Below are 25175 nucleotides of genomic sequence, written 5' to 3'. Positions count from 1 at the left end.
TAGCCATAGATATTTTAGTATTATTTACATACTTTAATATTTTTCATTAATATTTTGAATTAGCTTTTTATTTGATTATATTTACAGTCATTTTAATTTTAGTTTAGGTTTTAGTAATTGTATGTGCTTTTATAATTGCTATTATTTTTGTGAATAATTATATACAGCTTAAAATTCATTTTTCGTTCAGCTTTAGTTGAGTAATTTTAACAATTCAACTTCAACTTCATTATTTCAGTTAGTTGCCATGGCCATGAGTTTAAGTTTCTTTTTTCCTCATCTAATATTTGTATTTTATTTCATCTTTATTTAAATTACAGAAAAAGTTTTTTTAATGATTTTTGTTTTAGTTTTAGTTAACAATAATATGGCCAATAGACATATTCCATATATTTTTATAATAAAAAAAACAACAACATTTAACAGTGTTAATAATTTATGTGTTTTTAAAGTGACTGTGGGAGGATGGCAAAATATCATTAATGAAAAAATAGAGCATGCACAACTGAATATCCAATATTGACTTGAATACTGAATACTGACAAACTAAAAACACAATTTAGTACTAATATATCATCGGTGCGTCCCTTAAAAACGTGTTGACATCTCTTAGCAATAGGAAACATGTCAACACATGTCAGGAGACAGAAAATTGCCGTTTACAAAACAGAATGAGTTAGATTCACTGTGGCGTGTGCATCGCGATCTCAAAAGTGGTTGTCTTTCGAGGCATCTTGGCAGGGGCCATTAGATGCTCTGGCATCTCAAGCATCCTGGAAGGACGGAGCCGCTGCGACGGGGAGGTAAGAACATGATGTGGAGAGCTAAGCGAAGGTAGCTTCAGGACAAAGAGCAACCGCAGCGCTACAATGGCTGTGAACAATCCGAGCATTTTATTCATCCCTCTGTTGTCCTGAGCTGGGGCTATCATGCATAAGCACGCCACCACAAACAAACTGCAGCCTGGGCGCCTCCACCACTCCTGATCGCCTCCACTGTTTCAACCTGCAAATTCCTTTGGCTTGTTTTAAAGAGAGAAGCGTCCCATTCTGTCAATGTCACCGCGGATATCCCTATATACAATGCAATTGAAGATAAGCCTAATCTTGCTCACCCACACGGCATCTTCATTTTTTCCCCTATCAAAGCTGACAGTATGTACAAACCAGAGGATTAGCCACAGACTTCTATCCTTTGGAATAAACTCAAGCACAGTACGTGCAAAGTAAACCAAGTAAACCAAAACACAAATATTGTTCAATGTATATTTAACATAAAAATAATACAAAAAATAATAATCCAATATTGTGTGTGCAAAATCTGACAAAGTACACTTTTTAAACATCTACTTAATAACAACCAATTTAAATGCAAAAAAAGCTATTTGTGCACAAAAATAACGCATTTGTCGAATGCTTCCTTCTGTTTCATGCTTTTTCACTACAAAACCACGGCGCAGACATGCTTTCTAATTTGAATAAGATTAGATATACAAGGTATTAGAAGATTTCTGTTGGGTTCATAACATCTGCGCTGGTGCACGGTGACATTTGTGTGTTTACAAATTGAAGTAAATGGATTATGGAGGCCTTCTTTACAACACAGGGATCTACAAACAACACACAATTCCATGTAGGAGAAATTGCATGACTCTTTATGAGCTAATTTCCTCTATGTCATACATTACAAAAGCTGCCTGTGTAGATTAAAAAAACAATATTCAATATTAGGCGTGAAGCTATTGTGCTTTAAGGACGCAGATTAAAAACACAGATAGTCGTTAAAAAACTCATGCGGAAAAACACAAACAAAAGTTCTAAATAAAAAATCATATTCTTATTATAGAATAGTCTTCCAGGTCTGACTATTTTGTGCCAAAATGCAAATGTTCGATTTAAATTCATTTATTTTCATGACATCAGCTGAAGGCCTTAAATCTGCTCTCATATTTTAATACTTGGCTTTACCGCTTGTAATTGTATGATTTGCATATATGATTTTTTTTCCTCCCATTATAAATAATCCATGCAACACATGGCCTGGTTGCCAAGCTGGCATCACTTTCTATTTAATCTTGTGAAACAGTCGCTTTATCTCCTTGTTCAACCTGGGGTTTATCTTTTGTTGTGGCACCGTACTATTGATGTGGAAATGTTTACAAAGCAATATACACTTGCCCCATTTAACGAAAGCGAGAGTTCAAGGTATTAATATGATCGTTTTATCACCCCAGAGTGCTTCACTCAGTCATTGACTTAATAACAGCCACTGCTTTCTTTAATGGCTCCTTTGCCTAGGACGTGGTGTCTTGTTAACAATAAGGAGGCAGCATTTATACATATCGCCAGGAGAGCAGTTTTTGTTTTGTTTTGTTGTGCAGAACTATCGACCGTGGTATTCTCCTTCAACTCCCTGTGGGGTTGAGAGCGGAGCCCCCGTTGCATCGGCATGTGCTCCATTATCATTTCAATACAAGCATGACACACCGGCATGCGGCGGAATGCTATGTTTCTATTTCCACTCCACAAACGATAGCAAACGCCGTATGCCCGGTGTGAGGTTTCCCCGACACCCTCCTCCTCCCCCTCTCCCTTTGCCCTGCCGCGAGCAAAACAGCAACGCTAGCAACTAGCGTGATGTGTGCCGTAAGGCCTCGGCAGCACAGGACAGGCTAAGACTATAACCAGTTACATAATCGCCGCAATAAACATGTTCCGATTGTGCTCAACACACAGCACTTAACTCCCACTGACGATAACAGAGTACGCAGCGGCCCTTTGCCAGCTTCCAAGGGAAATAAAAGAGGGAGCGATCTAACTCTATATTTCATTCTCACACTTAAGGGCCATGCATTTTCCAAACGATGAAACATATAATCATTGCAGCCCAGGGATATGTTACAACCAACGTACATGGTGTTTGAACAGTCTGGATCTTTGTTAAGTCGTGGGGAATAATCAGATACACAAAATGGGTGCTTGCTTTATTTTTAGAAAGCATTTTTTTGGCCAAGAATTCATGAATTAGTGCTGAATTACATTAAACATATTTATTTGAGAATAATATTGTGATTATACGTTTCATACTGAACAATGAAACGTATAATCATTGCGCCTGGGTGTATTTTATAGTCGACGTACATGGTGTTTGAACAGTCTGGATCTTTGATAAGTCGGGGGGAATAATCAGTTTATTATGACTACTACTATTTTCAGCATCTTTTTTTATTTATTGACTTATATTAAATATAATTATTTAAAATTAATATTGAGATTTATTTTTAATGTGAATCAATTTTAAAAGAAAAAATACATGAAAAAATGGCACACGCGCACACACAACATCATCACTTTGATTATATATTCTCTTTTCTAATTTCTGTCAAGAGGAGCTGCATTTGAAATGAGAGGACTGGCAGAAATCTGCATGATGTATTCAGCATCTAATGAGCGGCGGGGTGAATTGTAGGCACAGGGCATATGCAGTGCCCTGCGAAATCCCCTCTCCTGCACACTATGATTATTCACCCTCATGTAGCTCTGCACTTCCTCTATTCGGTCAAGCCCACAGGATTTACCAATCCAAAGCTCTGACGGCTCGAGAAAAAGAGGCCTGTCCTCCTCCAGAAGGGCTCCCTGCTTTGAGACGCCCCGGCTCCCTGCACTGCCAGGGCTCAAGCGCACCACAACTGAGGCGCATCCATCTGTGTGCCTTGTAGGTGCTGTGGAGATAACCGATTTTTCAAAGCACAACCAGGACTTGCATAATGCCTCATGCACCCACGTTATGACTCACTAAATTACATAAACAGAATGTGGGGTATTCTCTCTCTCTCTCTTTCTCCTTCTTCTTCGCTCGCTCTTTTTGCTTTTTTCCTGCCATTGTTATTTTTTCCAAAATCATTTTCGACTGAACAAAGCTACTGAAAACAATGTAATGAGGGTATAAAAAGACATGTCAGCTTATGTAGAGGATCATATTTTCTTTAGGACGATGGGGGGGGGGGGGGCAATGTGCACTACAGTGTGTGAGATTAAACCACACACAAAAAGTGGGGGGAAAATCTTTTAACTTCATTTGAATCTGAACAGACTTTGTAAAAAAAAAAAAAAAAAAAAAAAAAAAAGTCTGTCCAATCTACTGTCCAAACAAAACAGTTATTGAAATTGAATATTGTTGCTTTTAATCAAATACAAAAAATGTTTGCCAACACGTATATTAAAACTATTAAATGACTGTAAATATGTTTAACAAGTGACATATCAGTAAACTCCTCCCACAAATGATGTTTCACATGAACAGCCAATTAAAACAGTTATTTAATGATATATTGGAAGCAATATTTTTACCTGTGCTGTACCTGAGTCCTCGCATTTAATAATTTTAGCAAACACTGTAACTTGCATTTCAATAAATATGTGGAATCACAAAGTAACTGTGTTGTATAAGTTTGCAATATCATTCAGTAGTTCCACATGACTTTTGATTGGAAATGAGTGTACATGTTTTAATTTACATTTTTGGGACATGTGTTTGCTTATTACAATGTACATTTTTATAAACATTTTTTATTTAATTCAAAACAAGCAAATTCACTCCAAACCCCTTCCACAAATGATATTACACACAAACAGCCAAAGAAATACAGCCATTTCAGCTTACATGCCACAAAATGTCAATAAAAACTATAAAATAATATTAATAAAAATAACATAATAATACAACTAGCAAATACACTTCAAGCCCCTTCAAACAGCCAATCCAAACACAGCCATGTTGTCAGAGCTGAATTATATTTTTGAACAGTTTTAACTGCTAAAACTTCACAACTATATGACACATTTAATCAAATACAGTTAAAAGATCTTTGTTAATAAATAAGTACAATTACGGTCCAAAAATGTAAATAAAAACTATTTTTTTAATCAAGTGGCTACATTATAAACTCCTCCCACAAATTATGTCCAGCACTAACAACCAATCAAAACACAGCCATATGGTAGACACCGAATGATGAGTCAGAAGTAAAATTTTTACCTTCTTCTGCAGTAAATCCACACACTTAATCAAACACATCCATACCGAACATCAATTCATAAGCGTCCCTTAATGTGCGAGTCAAGTCACGGCCCGAGTGTGTCACGTAAAGTGTGCTAAAGTTCAATTGTTAGTTGTTATTGCTCTCGTAAGTACTTTCCGATGCAGATGTCATTATAATCATTATCATTTTTGCAGCCCGAGAGTCATCAATATTCCAACAAAAGTTTAGAGAGGGAGAGAATATCAACAAAACAAATTCCCCGCTATTTCAATTACCCATCATTAGCTCGCATTTCCATCCCATTGCCATTCCCCCAGCAAAATCAAGGTCTCTCACACACATCCCTATTAGCTCTGATAAAAGCATGCATGGTGTTTAGCAACTCGCTGCTCTGTTAGCTGACTGATCATACTATGAGACCCAGGCGTTCTCTGACATTAACACACACACACACTCACACACACAAATACGAGCATCTGACCGCGCACCGGCACTCAACTGGAGTCCTCAGCGAGAAATTCCCTTTGCTTTGTAGGTCAGACTTAGATGCAGGCATACTCAGATTGAAAATTTCATTAGAAAACCTGCCCCCCCCCCCCACCCACACACACCGACTGCGTTAGCCCAGGGTCTCACGACACTATATTGATTTTAATAGATACCAACTCACCCCCTTGTGACGCGAGAGCTCTTGTGTGGAAGAATAGCTACCAGGCAGTGTTAACAGTGGCCGCACAGCTCCATGAAGCAACACTCATGCACTCTCACACTGAATGGAAAAGGATCATTTGAAACAGCAAGGCAAGAAACAAAAAAAAGCCACGCGCAAGGGGTAAGCACACAGAGAAAGAACGAGGGAAGGGTAAGGAGAGAGAGACAGGGAGGGGAGAGAGAGAGAGAGAGAGAGAGAGATGGGAAATTAATAATCCCAGAGACAAGTCCCCTCTGTGTTATTCATCAGGCTGCTTTCTCGCAAGCTGCGGAGGAGCGGAGATATGCAGATGGGAGGGGCCAACGGCACACTCCATTGGTTCGCATGCTTCATTCCTATACATTGCAGCCAATCCACTTTTTTTTTACTGTGCCGCCTTAGAGGTACAAATATACAGTAGCTGCCTTGCGGTTTCACAGAGGGAAGAGAGGATAAAAGACAAATGAGGAGCTAAAAAGTGGGGGGGCAGAAGGAAGAAGAGGTGGAGGAGGAAGGAGAGGGGCAGGCACTGGAAGAGGAACACTGCTTAGGGGCTCAGCAATGCTGCCTTCAGTTAATGCACTATTAACTTTATTTGAGCTGACTTCCCATTTAATCCTCAGCGGTGGGGTCACTCAATGGTGGGCAATTTCTTCCCAAATCACATCGTAATGAAATTGCTGCCTATTTCCCAAACCTATAATAATATATAAAAAAATAAAGAGGAAAAACACACACACACGCACACACACAAGTGAAATAATGCAGGTGACGTTGGCTGGCTGCCCTTGCTGTCAGACATTACAGGCAATTCCTCCATTTTCCATGTTACAATGAATACATTTCACAGCTCACTTGCTCTAAAGTGTGGGTGGTACAGCACAACAACCTACACCATGTGAGAGAATATCTAACACTTTCACCTCTCTCTTTTTCTCTGGCGTTGCAGTAAAGCAAAGCGAGTCTCCAAACCTCCGCACTCAGCCAAGCTCATCAATTATTGAGGCTGCACATCGGCCCCACAAAATCTGATGGTTTAAATGTAGTTTTGTGTTACAGTCTGCGAGAGCGAAAAAGCTGATGCAGAGGAAAGGCTTATTTCGCTCTCGCACGCAACCGTGCCGTATCCACCAGCGCTATGTTGTGTTGTACTGTCTGCGGATTAAAACCGTCTGCCACCTTTCAGATTTTGCACCGCAACAAAAGACGATGGTCATTGAGACAGTGGCTTTGCAAATGTTACACTTAAGATCCCTTTATTTTACAGATGTGATAAACAATTTTTTTTATATAATGATATTATGAAGAATGCTGGGGTACAAACAAAACACATTTGACTCATTTATACGGACAATAAAAAAGACACTGAGACACACTTCGAAATAAATTTCAAAATGTGCTCTACAGAACAAAATCATACAAGATAGGAACACAATCGGGGGTTAAAAGTTACTTCACACGTAAAAATACAAAACTTGTGGTGTAAAGCACGCGTGCACACACACACACACACAAATAAATAAAATAAATACATAAAAAAGCAGTCAAGCACAATAACCAATTTATATGTGAATTGCTGTAGTAGCAGTGTTATAACATTTAAAAAATGGGTGGGTCATTAAGCAGCCAATTGTTACTGCTAATAATAATAGTAAATAAAATATTCTTGATTTATTATTATGTATAACAGGTTTATATTATTTGCTTCTGTAGTAGTAATACTAATAATAATAATAATGCTTACTTTATTTTAAGGTCCAATTCTCGCCATTAATAAACTATTATTAACTCTTAATTACTGCTATGTAAGGTAGTTTTTAAATCATTAGGTATTGGGTAGGATTAGAGATGTAGAATATGGTCATGCAGAATGTGCTTTATAAGTACTAATAAACTGCCAATATGCTAGTAATATGCATGCTAATAAGCAACTAGTTTATAGTGAGAATTCGTCCCTATACTAAAGATTTACAATAATAATGATAATGATAGTAATAATAATAATAAGAAGAATACATTTATCATTATTATTAATATTATTATTACTATTATGCTCAACCAAATCCATTGTTTGATGCTCAGGATTTGATCTTTAACATCAGTTCATGGTTTAAAAGCTAGTCAACTAGCTGGCCAATCGGACTTATCCTTAGCATATCTGAAGAGTAATTTCGAAGTGCACTAAGTGCAATCCCACCACACTCATAGAATTGATGGGTTTATTGTCTTGTGTGCAGATTGATTTAATCCAGACTATGGCTGCTCATTTCAGTGGCTGAATGTGCCACAGTAATTTCACATTTTGGCTCAGAAAGCGGCCACCGCAGGGGGGCTATGAACAGTCAGTTGGATGCGGCAAGGGGACAGTCATGTGAAATCGCAGACCAAATGTGAGCGGTGAGAGGCCAATCCTGGCTCGTTGTAATCAGCTAATTAAGCACTTCAGTCAGGCCGGCGAAGGCTGCCACATTTCCCTTTGTTATCAAATTCATTATTCAACGTTTCCAAAAAAAGAAAGGCACCACGAACAAGATGGGCTAGAAGCTCATACAAAGTATGAGAGGGAGGTTGAGATGTGACATCTCTCTCTCGCTCTCTGTAACGTCTTGGGCCAGATCTGGAATCTGATACTCTCCGAATGCAAACACAAACTGCTTGGCTGATCTGCGGGATAATGGGAGCGTGGATGTGTATCAGTGGCATAACTGCGCCAGAGAAACAGACGGTAATTACCATTGCCCTCTCTCTCACACCTCCAGCACGCACACACAGGAAATGGGAAATAGGCTCGGGCGATAGCGAGCCACCTAGCCTCCTCACCTCATTCCCCACCAATTCAAACTAATCTACTTCTTGATTTCAGAGGGAAATCAACAAACATTCATTCCATTGAATTTTCACTGCTCCATGTGGGGAAGGAGGGGGCTCAGAGAGTAAAAGCGAGCAATGGGAGCCCATTGAAAATGATTGTCTCATTCAGCCACGGCGCACGCGGAGGCCTTTATCCAAACCTGGCTTGAAGCTCATCCAGAACTTTCTATCACATTACAAACGCTCAGCGCTGGAGTGCCTGAGATTAATCGCGGGTTAAATGTGCCTTTATGTACACTGCATAGCCTGATAACAAGCAAAGCCAGACGGGGGCTTGGGAATTAGCTAGTTTGAAAAAAAAAAAAAAAAAAAAACAATGCTGGAAAACATGTCCAGATCCCATCAATATTCATTAAATATTTCTACTTTGTAGATTAAGAAGAGGGAAAAGACCATCCATAAGTGTTGTTTCACAAGGACTGCTCTGGGCGATGGCTGATGGTTCTCTTGTCGGCTCTTTTTCATCTCACTGGGCTTACGGAGATCCCTTCACTTTTATTTTCTGTCATTAAATTCTCTGATAGAATTAAGGAAAAGAGCAGCTGGGTACTACATCAATAGAAAATCAATTATACTGTCAAAACATAGATGTATGACCTGCAATTTTTCGTCTGCTGTGAAAAATATCTGAAAAAATAAAATAAAAAATGGTTTATTTTTTTAAGTTTAATCACAATTTTCGATCTGATCCTGAAAAGCGGTTTATCCGCTTCCGTGACATTCATATTTGTGACAACCATATCAAGTAATTCAGTGACAAACAAAATAAACAACGGCCAGAGCTCGGCTCATACATTTTAAGCACTTTCCCAGAGGAAATCGACATCTAACATCATTCTTGCTGAGGCAAAATTCAACAGACCACTGGTCCGAACAGACTGTACCGACAAAATGGCAGACGCACACAAACAGGATTTCCTCAGCATTATCTCATGCCAAAGTGTAGCCGTTTTAATTGTGCTGATTATATGAGCATATTGTGAATTCCCCGCTGCCTTGTTGAGTTCAGACTCGAGAGGGCCTCGGGAGCTGCGTCCGCAGTGCTGAAGGGCTCCTCAAGTCCTCGTTGAAATAATTTGAGGGTGAAGTTGTGACCTGGAGCACCTGAAGTATGTTTCAATCTACTGCGGCGAGCACTACTCAAACAATACCTGCCTTCCAGGATTAATCTCAGCTCCCAATCACAAAGGTTTCCTGCGCGACTCCTTTCGACAGCCTTGGGTCCCCATCAACCTGACGACGTCCAAATTGCTCCCCGTCCACCTGCGTTGCTCCCAAAACCCCCTTCGATGTAGTTTGTCATAAACGTGTCTGAAACGCTCTCAAATGACAGCATTTGGGAGTGTTTTTCTCCTCTTCTATCTGTTCACTGTTGGAGCTGTAATTGACTTTATGCTCCGTTCCCGATATCTTTGACACAGCTGATGTGAGTTCTCAGCGGAGGCTAGAGATATGTCATACAATCCAATCTCTCGCTCAGATCACAGTCACCATTTAATTAAAGCCAGCAATGAACACTTTATTTAATGGCCTGGCCCCTCCCCCTCTCCATTACGCCCACCCCTGACTCCTCACACCCACACAAGTATCACACAAGCTCCTTCATCTATAGCTCTACCTCAGTACCCTCTAAAACCACCTTTTATTTATATATATATATGTATGTACAGTGCCCTCCAAAAGTATTGGAACAGTAAAGACAAAATTGCTCTGTTGACTGTGGAGTCAAGACATTTACAAATATGATTAAAAGATGAATATGAGACAAAACTACAGAATGTCACATTTTATTATTGGGTGATTCAACACAGATGTTTTACCAGCTAAGAAGTTCAGCACTTTTAGAGTTACATCCCTCTATGTGATGTGAGCATAAGTATTGGAACAGTTGCCTCACAGGTCTTTCTAAGTGATCAGCTGTGTCCTGTTGCATTAATTCTTCAGATATTAAAAGCAGGGAATGTGTCGTATCAGTTATATCCATTACTTCTGTATTCTGAATCTTGCATTCGATGATGACACACACAAACCAGGATGAAGACGAGGGAGCTTACTTTGAGAGAAAAGAAAGCAATTTGGATGCTAAAAGAAAAGAGGAAGTTAGTTAGAGCTCTAGCAAAAACAAAGGGCATGGAGAAATCAAGAGTTTGGAAACCACCTGCGACACCAGCAACCAACAACGACCTGATCGGCTGAGAAAACAACAGTAGTTGATGACAGACAAATCATAAAAGCTGTGAAAATTAACCCTAAAAGACGTGTCTGTAAAATCACCAACAACTTCCAGAAAACTGGGGTGATGCTCTGACAATTTACTGTCCTCAGGAGACTTTGACACAGAATTACAGATGCTACACAGAAAGATGCAAACCTCTGACCAGCACCAAAAATAGAAAGCAAAAAAAGTTTGCAAAAAAGCAGGCTAAAGGTGAGCCAGCAGAGGTTTGGAACTGTTTATGGGCCGATGAGACAAAGATGAACCTTTATCTAAGTGATGGGAAAGATTCATTGGGAAGTGCTTCATATTGCATCAGGACAGTGACCCAAAACACCCTGCCAGTTCAGTCAAGGAATTTATACGGGCAAAGAAATGGAAAGTCTTATATTGCCCAAGTCAGTCTCCAGATTTAAATCCGATTGAACATGAATGTCACCAGCTGGAGAGGAGAGTAAAGGCAGAAACTCCCCAAAACAAGCAACAATTGGAACTGGCTGCATTAAAGGCTGGGAAAAGCATTTCAAAGGATGAGACCAAGAGTCTGGTGATGTCTATGGGTCACAGACTCACTGCTGTGATTGTGCACAAGGGATCTGCAAATAAATAATAGCTTTTAATCTTTTATATCTGCCTTATGTTCAACTGTCCAAATACTTATGCTCACATCAATGAGTGGGATGAACTCTAAAAGTGCTGTTCTTTTTATTTGGTAAAACATGTATGTGTTGAAACGGCTAATAATAAAATGTGACATTCTGTAGTTTTGTCTCATATTTATCTTTTAATCATATTTGCAAATGTCTTGACTCCACAGCCAACAGAGCAATTTTGTCTTTACTGTTCCAATACTTATGGAGGGCACTGTATATATACGTATATATATATATATATATATATATATATACAGTGACGTTTTGATTATAACTATATCTCCTTCAAAATCATTAAGCTGAATACATCCTTCTATGTACACACAAATACACCACTGTTCAAAAGTTTTGGGGCTAGTAAGACGTTTTTAAAATAAATTAATTAATTAATGCAAGGATGCATTAACTCAAAAGCGACAGCAATATTTATAAATAATAAAAAAGATTTATATTTCAAATAAATGCTTCGTGCATCTTGGTTTTGAATAAAAAAACAAAAATCAGAACAAGTGTATTTAAATAAGAATATTGAAATGATTTCTGAAGGATCAATGAAGATGGGAGTAACGGGCGTTGAAAATTAAGCTTTCAAAACAAATGACTGAATACTGACTTACAGAATAATTTTTCAATATATTTAAAGATAAGTAAGTTATTTTAAATTGTAATAACATTTCACAATATTACCTTTTTTAATGATTTCTGAATAATGTTGCATTTTGCAGTATTTTAAATAAATGCAGCCTTAGTGATATATAGTTTGCGAGGTATTCCCTACAGCATAACACTAGACAAAAAGCACAAATACTAAACTGACCTGCACTATTTAATAACACCATAGCACATTTCGGTCAAATTATTTTGACAAAAATCAATAAAAACTCGTGTATTGTTAGGGGTCTCGCAGTTCTACCTGCTGGGCCATACTGTAATGTGCAAGCAAGGGGTAATATCTGTTTCTTTGGCAGGAAGATTATCCCTTAGTGAATCTGTCACTTCCCATTTCAGTTAACACATTGTTGAGTAGGGTTCATCACACACTGAAAAAAGGCCCAGCTGAATACAAAGCAAAAACTAAGGTCCTCCAAGCCATACAGGGGCCAACAGTGCTGAATTCTAAGTCACTCGATTCACAGCAATAAAAGACAGGGGCTGTTTCGCCTGCAGACATAATCTGAGAATGTGGGCTAATGTGTTTTATAAACAAATGGCTTTTATATAGTGGAAAGTGGACAAAAACACAATGGCACTCTAGGTCTCTTGCTTTTGTGTCAAAAAGGCGATGGGGGTTAACTGGCTTTTTGAGCAATGAGAGCACTTTGGTACATGTCATTTTGAAGGGGTTGCAGTTCACTCAAAATCTATCATCTGAGACCGTTCTTTCTGAGGATGTGGATCAGCACACAGAAGATTTGATTTGACAGGGTCAGGAGGTTGTGCCTAGAGACATTAATAAACTCGCCAAGTCGCCGAGACTCCAGATTCACTTGACCCAACTGCTCCGCCGCTGATCCCAACAAACCTAGCAACAAAATGAAAGTTCAACAAATATCAAGTATATAGAGTTACTTTGGGCTGTGTCCTCGAAATCCTTTCATATTTAACCCTTGAATAATGTCAACACAGTCTTCTTTCAGCTGTTCAATCTTGAACTCTTTCATACAGATGTGATCAACATTTAACAATATAAAACATGATTAACAGCTGTTAAAAAGAAACATTTTTGTGGTTTTGTTATTTTATTAGTGGTGCTTTCTAAGGCAAGCATCACTATAACAATTTGCACCTGTATCATCCAGTAAATTATGCCAAGAACATGAACGAAGAAAGGTATAATATAATTTTTTACAAAGTAATCATTTAATTTTTGTACATATCTTTCTATCTCCCTACCTCCCTATATCTCTGTCTCTATCTATCTATCTATCTATCTATCTATCTATCTATCTATCTATCTATCTATCTATCTATCTATCTATCTATCTATCTATCTATCTATCTATCTATCTATCTATCTATCTATCTATCTATCTGCCTACCTACCTTCCTTCTTTCTCTAAAGAAGGTAAGGCAGTAACCAGAACACCCTATAAACATTTTAACTCACTTAGAAACGTGCTAAAAACACTCCAAACACCTTAGCAACAGCATAGCTAGGGTGACTATATGTCCTCTTTTTCCTGGACATGGAAATCCCAGGCTGGGATTTCTAAATTGCCTATAATGTCCGGGTTTTGGCTTTATATTTCTTTAATTTCATACCTGCTTAAGGTAATGACTGAAAAGTAGTTTGACCAATAGTGTGCTGACACTGTAAAATCGACTAATCGTGGCATGCGAGGAGGTGGGATCTACAAAGAACAGTCAAAGCAATACAAATACACATACGTACATATAATGTATGAGGACTGTAGACAGCACATCAATAGGAAAACAAAGCCGAAACCTGGACATTTAGGCAACTTTGAAATCCCGGCCAGAACATATCAGGGGAAAAAGCAATAGCAATAGTAAATTACTGGGAACTGATAGACAAGATTCAAACATGAGAGCAGTACAGTTCCTGTAGTATATTTGCTACAGCTGCAGCACAGCTTTAACTGCGCTGTTTTTTTTTAACTCAATGAATTTCAGATGTCCTATATTCCAGTAACTCTTTGAATCATATGCTCAAAAAAAGAAAAAAATCCAGAATGCTTCATATAAATAAATTGAACCTTATCAATTTCATTGGAGTGATTGCTTGGCAAGTTCTGAGACTACAGCAGAATTACACACTCTGGAATTCCAGTAAGACATGCCTGCTGGCCATTTACACATCTCCATAACAGGCCAGACCGTCTAACAGCCAAGATCAGTAGCACTCTTTTAAAAAGGAACCACAAAGAAACGAGATCTCTGCTGTGCAGAGGGACACTTGTTACCAGCAAGTTGCTTATTCATGTATTTCTGTGATGCATTAATTAAGGAAAGGATGCAGGAGATATAAGATTGAGCGAAGAGAGAGAGTCAGGGAAAAACAGATTATGTGAGGCACTCTGGGACTTTCTTCTTCTAAGCAACTGCAATATGACAGAAAGGATCACGTTAACCCACTTCTATCAAACGACTGTGGAGTCTGCCTTCCAATAAAAGGAGTTGAGATTTGCTGCCGTAAGATGCTTCTTCCTATGTGCCAGGAAACATGTAAATGCTTCTGCCACATGTAGTAGTCTAGTGCTTAGTTTTGAACAGCACAGACGTGATGTCTGCAATTAAGACGCCTCATTCAGAAGAATCAGAGAGACGGCCCTCGGGAGCGCTACATTAGGCCGCGGGCATCCAAAGTTCTCCTGTGCAGAATGAAGATGTGCAGAATAATCGGGACACGTCGGTTTACAGTGAACACATGAACCGATTCAAGTATACAGTGAATGCACCATAACTAGCATTTCAAGCCACTTTATTAATGTTTTATATATGAATTGATCCAAAATTACATTCAGAAATGCTATTCATACAGTATATACAATGACCTGAATACACCTCTTCTATGATTAAGATGTTTTTTTCTTTATGAATTCAAATGAATTAAAATATTTTGTTGGGTGGACAAAGTAAAATTCTGATATCACAAAGAAGAAAACATATTTCAAGAAAGAAATTCTTGAAAAGAAAGCCATACATTTGATATAATTATTTATTATTATTTCTTTTAAAGAATCATATTGTAATAATAATAATATTTTAATAATAACATATTATAAATAATAATCATATACTAAGGTATAAGTACACGGACCATATGCGCTCGGTTCAAATAGCGGCGCAGCGCAGATCGAGCTGACTAGAGCAGATGTGTTTACTCGCCGATCACTCAACCACTAAACAGCGCTGTGAGATCCAGTGAGAAGCGCTTGAATTCAGCGAAGAACACAAATGACTGCTATCAGTCCATATCAGTCAACTGATATAAACTAGTTTAAATCCAGATAAAACAGCGCTGACAAACAGCAGAAAAACACTGTGTGTAACGATACAGTCAGAAGGCTTTTCAATCTACAAATCGCCATCGTTTACCATGGATTTACTGTAGTAACACTAACTGCATCGTGGTATTGTGGCAGAAATGCGGGGTATTTATATCAAACTTATTATATTAATGTAGACGTGTATTAAATGTATTACAGGAGAAAAGGAATGTAATTACAGTATATTTGTGAATAAGCTATAGGCTAGCGTTTGCGCATTTATAATAGATGTATTTAGACTACTGTTTTACATGTAAATAGGCTACCTAGAAACCATATAGTTGCATTTTTACCACAGTATTGAGGTGCTATATGTGTGGTTTTAACACTGGTTATCATGATGTAAATGTATGCTACTATGGAAGAACAATGGTTAATTTTAATAAAACTCAAAACAGTCAGAAAAAAGGAGGTTGATGCTATTTTTACAGATGTTACTGATTTTGATAATTAACATAAATTTACATCTGCATCCTAACTCAAACTACTACTGTCAACTCAATGTCAAATGTGCATTTCTAAGAGACAAAAAAATAATATTATTATTGCATTTATATATATATATATATATATGGGTGTGTATAAATATAATACGGGAGGTTTGAGGGGGGGGTGCTCAGATTACCGTATGTGTACGTAGTGGGGGCCCATAAAAAAAAGGTTGGGAACCACTGCTATATAGCACCAAAAGTGGTTCCCCTATGATTATGAGCCAAGAACCACTTTTAGTGCTATATAGCAGCATTTTTTTTAGAGTGTATGTGCTCCAACAAAATGAAAGAAAACTTTAGAAATTCGTGATTTTATGTAAAAAATTGCTAATATAAAGTGATAAAAACTGCACACTCGCATGTATTCAAGGTTCAAGGAAGTTATGTAATTAAATGTTCTTTTCTTTAAAATGTATAAAAGTTTTTTAAAACTGTTCAAAACAAACCTGAATGCAAGGACTACATATTTCTAAGAACTTGGCATGTGTCTTAAATCAGATTTTTCCTATTCTTTATCATGGACACTCATATATGTCATTGACCTACCTACAATACCGTCTGATCTCAACATCTCAAATGAATAATTTCGTTTGCTTGATCATTTTAACTGATAATCTAATCACAAGGATGAAAAACGAGTGCAGAACACCGGCATATGCTCGACTCATCCCTGGCTCTACAAACAATGCACTTTGGCAGCATCTGCTGGGGCCCGAAAAAATTACACAGGCTTTGACGCACGAAACAGGACACGGACTTGCTCGTGTTATGTCCATCCGTCCACATATATACAAACCCAAACATGTGTATCTCATCTTCAGTTCAGAGTGTGATAATTGAATAATAATCTAATTTGCATTTTCCGACAGCTCCGGCATCCAGCAAGGATTTCGACTTCACAGATAATGACGATTATCTCAATTTCCTTTAATGTTTTAATTTAGAGCAGGCACTATAATGTGGGAACAGATAGGGTGAGCAATGATTAAAATAACAACTTGTGTTGGTTTTGGAGCTTTGAAATGACTTGTCCTATCAGAGAGAATGCACATGGGAAGCGTCCCTCTCCATCGCTTTAATTCCCTGGTGTTTAGCATATTGTATGCCCATAGCTGGTAAATTAGTCACATCTGGAATAGCCTAATTAACAGATAGGAGCTTAACCTACTTATCAGAGCAAGCCACTTGGACTTTTTCCCCCTTTTTTTGGTTAGAGGGTGGGGGCACCAGGGGGTTGGCAGGCAGGGAGGACGGCTGGATGGAGAAAAGAAAGAAAAAGTGATATTGGACTGACTCATTTCCCGGCTAAAAGCGTGCGGATGATGTCAAGGTGTCAAGAAGCATGGCTGACAGCCCAGCATTACCAAACAATTGGCCGGGGTTAGCGTAAAAACAATACTGCGCTCTCAGACCCTCCATTACAGAAATGGAAAAATTCTGTCAGCCCTGGATTTAATGTTATTTACAAATGATACTGTACTTAACTACCCTCTTATGCCATCTCTCCACCTCTTTCAGCCCCTCTGCTCATTTCTCTCCTTCCTCTCAAGCACAATTAAAGGTAAATAGGCAATAAAGGAATTGCTTTAAGTATTAACGCAAGAGTTTCCCCCGTCTTTTACGGTTTAATGGTAAACATGGCTTTTGTACCACAATTTCCACTAATGTAATCTAATAGCTGTTCTAGTAGACCCCGACATCACATTATTGATATCTGCAGGATGAAAGCAATTTTTCATTTAATGCGTGAGGGGAAGAAAAAAAAAAAAACACGGTTCCTGTGCTAGCTTGGCTGTATAATGGAAACGGAGGAAATAAAATCATTCATGCCTCTTATGACAGTGTTACGTTTTTAAAACCTTCAATAAAAGCGTGGCCTTTCCAATTCCCCCTAATTAATCATCGGCAACCCTTTAAGCGCCACGGGGATGGGGCAGACGATCTCCGCCGTAAATTTGAGAAATACGGTCTTACACGATAAGACCGCTGCGCCGGTTTCAATCCCTTTTGTACGCATTCGCCCTTAAAAAACATTTCCACAGCTAACAGCCGAGCATATTAGAAAATAAAATACAATTCTGCCACCTGACACTTCAATTTAGCCCGCTCCAACTGCTGAAGCCATCAGCCCGCTGGCCTGCCTGCCTGCCATGATGGAGAATCCCCCAAATATCACTTAACTGATCTGAGCCAGGCACGTAATGCTCATGCACTCTCCCCCACTGCATTACCGACACACACTCTCTCTCTCTCTCTCTCTCTCTGCAGTGCGTTCTGCTCACACACACAATCTCATTTTAATTGACTGCATTGTCTGGGCCGAGGCTGCGGGGAGCGCCTCCACCCTCCTCTCTCCACCCTGCCGCTTTGAGGAGTATTTACAATCCGATAATCTTCAAGCTCCTCACCACATCTATTACACTGCAGAAGAACAGACGTTGAGAAACCGGTGCCTTTAAAGGGATAGTTCACCCAAAAATGAAAATACGCTTATCATTTACTCACCTTCACTTCGTTTGAAACATGTTTGACTTTCGTTCTTCTGTATAGCACAAAAGGAGATATTTTATAGAATGTGCTGGCCACTCTGTTCCATGCAATACAAATAAATAAATGGGAACTGGAGCATTTGTGCTTCGAAATGAATTCAAGTGATCCAAATGACTTGAAGATTACATGTAAGCCTTCTACAGAATTGTAATTTTGCGTTTTGTGTGATGAACAGACAGACGTTTTGATTTTGAAAAAAATATTCACTGAAAATCTTATAATACACTCCTAGCTCTTATTGGTGTGTTCATAAGATAAGCTATCACATTTGTAAATGCTAAATCACCCTTTTGAGTCAATGAACCAGTTCATCCAAGTCACAAATGAATCACTTTACCTGACTGTGTTTTTATCCATTTGAATAAAGTCATAATTTTTATTTTCTTTGCATACAAAAAGTATTCTCGTCACTTCATAACATTCAGATTGAACCACTGATGGCAGATGGACTATTTTGGTCATGTCTTTCATACTTTTCTGGGCCTTGACAGTGTTAATTGTTGGACAGTCAATGGGACAGACACAAGCTTCCCGGTTTTCATCCAAAATATCTTAAATTGTGTTCCGAAGATGAACAAAGCTTTTACGGGTTTGGAACGACAAGGGGGTAAGGGATTAATGACAAAATTTTCTTTTTGGGGTGGAGTAACCCTTTAACCCTCTACCACATGGTATAGCCATATGACAACATACACTTTGTGTTCATTTCCTTGCCACTGTCTCTTTAAGAGAACATTCTCGTTTTTTTTTTGTTGGAAAGAGAAGACCTTAGTTTAGCCAATGATGTGCTTTGGTTAAGTCACATGGCAGTTTTTTTCTGTGGTGCTATTTCTGATGGACTGCTATCTCTTGTCAGTAGTTGCTGAAAGCAAACTAAAACGTCAGTAACAAACAAGCACCAGCCCATGTCACATGAACAAATAAATCGCAAAGATCACCTCAGATAAGTTATAATGACATATTCACTACTCAAAAAAGTTTTTATGAAATTAGTTTTTGGTAAATCAATCAAATGTATGTGCAATAGTGGAATGATATTATTGCAATAGTTTAGCTAGCAAGGTCAGCTGCAATCTGTTAAGATGTAACAATAACAATATTAATGCTAGTGATGTAATGTTGATAAATTGAACTCAAGTTCATAGTCTTCCTCTCATAAGATTGCGTAATGTTGAATTTTCATGAACTGCAGTGTTTTTGGTTTTATGCCAGTGTTTTATGATACATGATATACAGTATTACATTTGTTTTAACTGTATACATTTGAAATTTAAATAATATTCATGAAAAATGTAATGAAATTCAAAGAATATAAAGCATTATTCTATTCAGCTAAAAAGTTAGATCCACTGTTGTATGTTGTACCTTAAAATCCTTCTTTTTTTTTTTTTTTACAGCACTTCAAGTTAAGCCATTCCGAGAAAAGAAAAAGAGTCAAAAAATGTTTTAATAGGTCTATCATAATGTGTGCGGTAGAGGGTTAAGGTACTTCTATGAAGCCTTTAGGGGTAAATAGGTACTTACTGCAAGCAAACATAAAAGTAAATAAATAAATACATAATTCACACTTTTGTGTGAAATTTTACCTCAACAGAGTTTGGGTTTTAGCGTGGGCCTAGACCCCAGGCGCCAACAGGAAGCCACGCACCTGGCCTTTGTCTCGACTATGCTCGTTCTCAGTGTCTCCCAGCCTTCTTACTGCTGAGGTATGGAGCCGGCATCTCTCCCTGCATCACCATCCTTCACCACATCAAATGATCATTTAGCACGGCCCCCTCTCCGTGATTGATTGACTCAGCCCACGCCTAAATCACCCTCATAAAACTGGTATTGTGACAGTGCTGGGAGTGTGACAGGTTCGTATTGCGAAAGGAATCGTATTGATTCACAACTGCAGTCCTGTGGTGTGACTGAGGCACGTCAGTAGTGAAGGTGAGCCCGAAGACCGCTGAAAGAGGCGCCGGCTTCGATAACGCTGCTGATTTTCAACACACAAAGAACAAGAGAATATTCTAAAACTGGTGCTTTCAAAGTTGATTCGAGAATCGAGCTTGAGGTGTCACTAACAGGTTTAAGAGAGGTCTCAGAAGAGCGCCGCTAAAAGAACAGTAATGCTTCTAGGACCTCCATTTTCTCTCCTCAAATGTAGCGTGCTGCCATTCAAAGCGAGCTCATTCAGGACACGCTTTTAAAACGTGTCCTCGTGGACTGTTCATGTGTCAACAGTCCTCTAGCATTAAAGGAAAGCTTCCCTGACATAAGAAGGCCTTGGGGTATGTCCCAGCCCAAAAAGTCAGTCATATTTTGCTGCGGCATGGGAAATAACACAGCGAATTAGCCAGTCGTGAAGAAACGCTCTTTGTTTCGGGTATTTTACAGAGGTGGCATGTCCCGTGTCAGTCCTCACAAATCGACAGTGGGCTCCAGACAAATCACAGCCAGCCGAGGCAATATATGAGACTTCAGCCCCTTCAACAAGACTGCTGAAATCAGCAGCTTTACAGGGTCAGTCCTCCAACCATCCTCCCTCCCTCCCTTTTTCTCTCTCGCTCCCTATTTTATTTCTTTACCTCACTGCCGAGACGCCAAAGCAATCAATCTTAACTAGAGCCATTCCTTCTCTGGAGTGAAGGGTGCCATTTGTTTTCTTCCGATGGGATGCTACCCTTTCCCTGGAATATCTCTCCGGTGCCGATCTTTTACATATTCCTTCATTATTGGTTTATGATTATAATAAGAGCTCTAATGTTCCTGATGCCCAAGACATTCCCCTCGGTTTGCAGTCTGAATACTGATAGTGATTTTACCTCAGAGGGATTTAATAATGATTTACGGCATACATTTTCTTCCATTTTTTGTTTTCTGGTGATTTTGGGCCATTGAAATGAAAAGCTTTTCAAAGTGATTATTTGGTCTGTGACAAAAATGCTGAACATATTCAAACTGGTTTCCTAAACACTCCCTCGTCTGCCATTGGTTGGCTAAACAGATAGCCCCGCCTCCACACTCAGCCCATTTGTTGAGCCACTGTTGCCGTGTCAGGCTTAAAGAATGCTTAAACAAACTGAGCATTGTTTTGAACACATCATAGAGACAAAATGTTCCCACTTTTCACGAGGAATCAGTCTGGATTTCTTATAGTTGTCTTGATATATTAAACCCGATAGGAGAAAGTGCTTTAAAAATTACACACTCCAGCCTCAAATTTCCCTAAAAGTTCATTCTTGCATTCTTGGAGTGTGTCTGAATGTGGCCTAATGATGATTTAGTAACTGAGACCACATTCATTCCTGGTCATATATTAACAGAGTTTGACACAATTTGAATGAAATACTTTTCCATTATAGCCACTGAAGAAGAAATGCAGAAATAGTCCACATTTGATCTGTGGGGGTACTTTTGCATTAGTGACTTCTGAGCTTTTAAAACATGGTCCTCGTTTTGAAGAATATTAACCCACAGCCAATTGAACATCACTTAAAGCGAAGAATCAAAATATGAAAATGAAGGAAGAAACCACAACTAGGAGAGACACGTAATTTGTCAAACACCCCGACACACACTCCACAGGCAAAAAAAAAAAAAAAGAGAGAAGGGTGCGGGAGAGTGAAAGAGTGTGTATGTGTGTGTGTGTGTGTGTATGTGTGTGTGAGAGAGATTCCTTTCATTAATCCATGAATGTAATTACTGTATAAACAGCCCCTTCCTCTGATTGATGTCCCTCAGCCATGTTTCATTTACTTCAGAATGTTCTCATATTTGAGTGAAATAAACAAGCATATTCCCACAGGTGTCATTTACATCTCACCCCTCTCATCAAAAACATTAAAAGGCAGCTGAACCCCGCTCCATTTCGCCAACATTTCCGGTCTGCCCATAAGAGTCGGGACATCAAGGCATCTGAAGACAGAGTGACGGGTGGTGAAATGGGCCATAGATTATACATAAAATTAAAAAAAAAAGATGATGGATGTTGAGAGAAGTCATTTAAATCCACCTCTTAGCTGCTTGTGCTGCAGAGACGCCTGGAGAGGTTCAATCATTCCGGCAATTCTACAAATAGCTTTTCACTCAATGAAGCACGCAAGAGTTGGACCTTGTTTCAAAAATACACCAAATGTGAACGGAAGAGAAATTACCTTCCTGAAAATTCACGAGTCAAATCAGTCAGGTTGATCACACGCTTCATAAAAATAAGCAATATGATCAGCTGTGTTCATGAATAACTGTAACAATAATAATGATAGATAATTACTGTATGATGTCATGATTACACCTTTAAACACATTATCAGCACACATTATAATGAGTTAAATCAGGGGTGGCAAACAGAGCTTGCAGGATGTTTAAAGAGGAATATTTATGTGAATTTATCGCATGCATGATATATTATAATTTTCCATATTTAGCTACAGCAAGATAGATCAGCTCTACAAGGACAATCATTAGTAGTAAATAGTGAAGTTAGCAATTGTTTCCAACTCCCCACTGAATAAGAAGCCTTTAATTAAAATTAGCCATACTGTGTTAGTAGACCTAATTCTAGAACGGCGAGTGGTTTTCTCTTTTCTCGTCAATATTGATTTAATATATATACCTAAAGGTCTCTGGTCTCTGGTGAATGAAATGAGTCAATTCCATGTGCTTCCACACAATATTGGTTATTAATTCAACAAAGTTGATTTTAGACATTATAAGCATTAGAAAATCTGAATACACCATTTTTGACAAAAAAGGCCTGCATAGAGTTTAGGTATTTAGTTACCCATATAACTGGTAATAATGAATCATTAACTGTGGTTACAATTATTTAGGAAAATATATAATCATCATGTGTTGACTATTAATACCTTAAAAGTACATGAATGAATGAATGATGCATTTATATACCGCTTTATTGTGTATTACCATACACCCAAAGCGCTTTACATCATATAAACTGACTTCAAGTAGAGTGTGATCAAAAATTAATTAGTGTTAGCTTGCACTGTTTTGTGTAATTGTCAAGTAAAACGTCTTTACAGTAAAAAAGAAAAAGATGAACAGATTCACTGCTTAAACCATTCCCACAAATCATTCCAGCTGTGACTATGACATATTGCTTCACCACCGACAGAACAATGGTCTGAAAAAATGGCGTTTGCCACTCTGTGCATCATGGGATGCATTTGCAAGTCTCCATCAGCACCATGGACAGTTTCTGTTTGGGGGACTGAATGATAAATCTGGATTTGTTTGGCCTTAAGGCCTTCCCAGGGCATTCCCCAGTTTGTCTGGAGCATAAAGGTTATTTCCACCAGACCGACAACTCCCTGTCATAAATCCCCACGCAACAAGCCGAGGCCCCAGTACATGCACACATATTCAGACATCATATTTGACTTAAATCCCTCTGCTATTTGTTTGGTTTGACACTGGTGACACTTTGATTAATCTAATTTGCTTGCTTGCGTTTACAGCTTCGGCGGCAATAAATCTTTATTTTATATGGTCAAGCGCTGGCATTTCCCTTCAGACCGGACTCGGCGAGGGAAGGGGGGGTGGGTTGTTGAGTGCCTCAGCCTTTCTGAGACTCAGCCTTCTGTCAATTCTGTCCTGCCTAAATTATGAAGCACTTTAATTAAATTAAACCCTACACAAGCACTTAGACCAACTGCCAGCCACTGAGATATTTTATTTCTGAAAAACAGCACATTCGTGAAGACTTTCCAATCATGTTTGGCACACTGAAAAAATAAAATAAAGCAACAATGTGAATATTGCAGTGTTTAAATTAATAAGCTGTTTATTTGGCCATTATGGACCAGATTTACTAAACAGAGATTTAGCGTTAGAGCGCAATTCCATAAAAGCGCCAATGGGAGTGGAAAATTCTGCATGTCATTTACTGATAATGCGCACATTAAAGAACACCACCAGATCATTTCCATAATGACCAGCGCAAACTACCAAGAGCTGTGCAAATTAGCGCCTGCTTTCAGGCATGCTTTTTTTGGGCATAAAATAATGGCTCAAATACCAGTAATTTCACAAGCGCAAACGTTTGTAAATCACATTGCATGATTCGTTTTAATACTTTCCTCCTATAAATTTCACGTCTGAAAGGGAAACTCCTGCAAATGCATATTCAATAAGGTCAGGAGCAAAAATAACTGTGTCCATGCCTTCTCAGTGCTAATTCTTCTCAGTGTGTGTCTTTAGTAAAACCTGACTACTATTTTAATGTCAAAAAAACGGTTTGCATTGGGGAAAGCTGTTAGTAAATCTGGCCCTAAGTATCCTGTGTCTCTACATTCGTGTTAGAACTTTTTTTTGCTTTTTAAATAAATAATACTTTTATTCTGCAAGGATGCATTAAATTAATTATTTAAAAAAGACAGTAAAGAAATGTATAAATATAAGGATTTCTATTAGACCTACAAGCAAATGCTGTTCTTTTAAACTTTCCAATCATCAACAAGCCTGAAAAGCAGTGTGGATAACATTGTCAAGTTATTTATTTTTATTGTAATTGGCTCTTTTAAATATAACCGCTTCATTTCAACCAAACCAATTAAATCCAAATCAGCAAATATTTTTAGATGTATTTTAATTAAACACTTCAAAATATGACAAATGTCACACTGGCACAGATTGGGAAAGAAAAAATAAAA

General features: G+C 38.4%; 1 protein-coding gene across 4 annotated transcripts in view; it reads right to left on the bottom strand.

Annotated features, from left to right (window-relative positions):
- The window catches only part of LOC306865490 (RNA binding protein fox-1 homolog 1), a 148813-nt gene that overhangs the window by 81924 nt on the left and 41714 nt on the right, over positions 1-25175 (bottom strand). The window contains exon 1 of one of the 4 annotated variants that reach the window (XM_079410113.1): positions 5712-6005. The exons of 2 other annotated variants lie outside the window; for them this stretch is intronic. The gene's annotated coding sequence lies outside the window, so the exon portion shown is untranslated. Of the gene's footprint in view, positions 1-5711; positions 6006-25175 lie in introns of those variants that run through there. One more of the 4 variants, XM_079410115.1, reaches the window with a different exon arrangement.

Source organism: Barbus barbus (genome assembly GCF_936440315.1).
Source record: "Barbus barbus genome assembly, chromosome: 4".
NCBI lineage: Eukaryota > Metazoa > Chordata > Actinopteri > Cypriniformes > Cyprinidae > Barbus > Barbus barbus.
The sequence above is the reverse complement of the archived record's forward strand: the minus strand, read 5'-3'. Positions and strand labels throughout refer to the sequence as shown.